The following is a 1,310-nucleotide window of genomic DNA, read 5'->3' on the forward strand; positions in this document are numbered from 1 at the left end:
GTGAAAGGGGAGCTTTCTGCTCTCATAAGCAGTCTTAGCAACCCTCAGGGGCAGTTCTACTTCGACCTATAGGGTCACTAGGCATGGGCATCGACTCCATGGCAGTGAGTGAGTAAAGTCTGGCAGGAGGGCTGGCAGTTCTGTCACCTCTGGGAAAAGGGGGTTGGGAGACCAGACCTGGGGCAAGTTACTTCAGAGTATGCACAAAGATATCTTCCTAAGGCTTCATGTGTGATAACAGTTTGAAGGGCATGAATGTTTGGAATAACTAGAGACATGCCTGAAGAAGTCCTGGCAGCATAGTGGTTAGACATTGGGCTGTTAGCTGCAAAGGCTGCAGTTTTAAAGCACCAACAGCTCCATGGGAGAAAGAGGGCGCTTTCTACTCCTGTAAAGAGTTAGTCTTGGAAACCCACAGGGGTAGTTCTACCCTGTCTTATAGTCTCCATGAGGCAGAATGGGTTCAGGGGTAGTGAGTTTTGTTTGTGAGTGATAGGTGTGCATGGAAGGAGTGGCCCAAGGGCAGGTAAAAGGCAGGAGAAGCTGCTTAAGGATACCAGAGGAGGATGTGCTTGTTTGCTTCAGTTCCCCACCCCTGGCAAAGGCGTTGAAAAAGAATTCTAAGGCTGCTCAAAACTGATGGGCTGAAGGGCTGATATGGCAGAAGAATGTCAAGGCTGCTAAAACCTAGTGCCTGGCCCTTTGTTTGTCTGCACTGTTCTGAAATTCCCAGCCTAGCCAGGGGATAGCAGAAGACAAAGCCCTGGGCATCTCTCAGCCTCCTCTGGAGTCTTTCACTGGTCCTCGCAGACCTCACTGGAGGTTCAGATTTACCTTGTTCTTCTATTGCACATAGGCCTTGCCCTCAGAATTTCATAGGTAAAATTTCTCAGGGTGGAAATTTACCATGATTTGACCTTAATCTCTTTCTCTATATGGCAAAAACTTCGGATGCCTCAGGCAAAAACCTCGGATGCCTCACTCTGGGACCTCCCTATCTGGAGCTCCTACCACTGTTGACATTCTAAGCCTGGAAGGAAGACACTGGGAAGGTCAACCAGTCCATTCTAACCAGAATGTAAGCTCTGGCAGGGGCAATCAGGCCAAAACAGTTGTCTAAAACTACACTGGTGGATCTGCAAAGTGCTTGACCCTCTTTAATCTCCGCCATTGCCCTCCAGACCTTCAGAGATGGGCATGGCTATCTCTGCTCTCAGGATGCGGAAATGGAGTTGCAATTAGTAATTTGCCTGAGAGTCTATGTACACAGCTAGTAAGTAGCAGGATCTCTAGTTTCCCATTACAGCCCC

This window comes from Echinops telfairi, unplaced genomic scaffold (genome assembly GCF_000313985.2).
Source record: "Echinops telfairi isolate 266 unplaced genomic scaffold, ASM31398v2 ScPeMD7_443;HRSCAF=831, whole genome shotgun sequence".
Taxonomy (NCBI): Eukaryota; Metazoa; Chordata; class Mammalia; order Afrosoricida; family Tenrecidae; genus Echinops; species Echinops telfairi.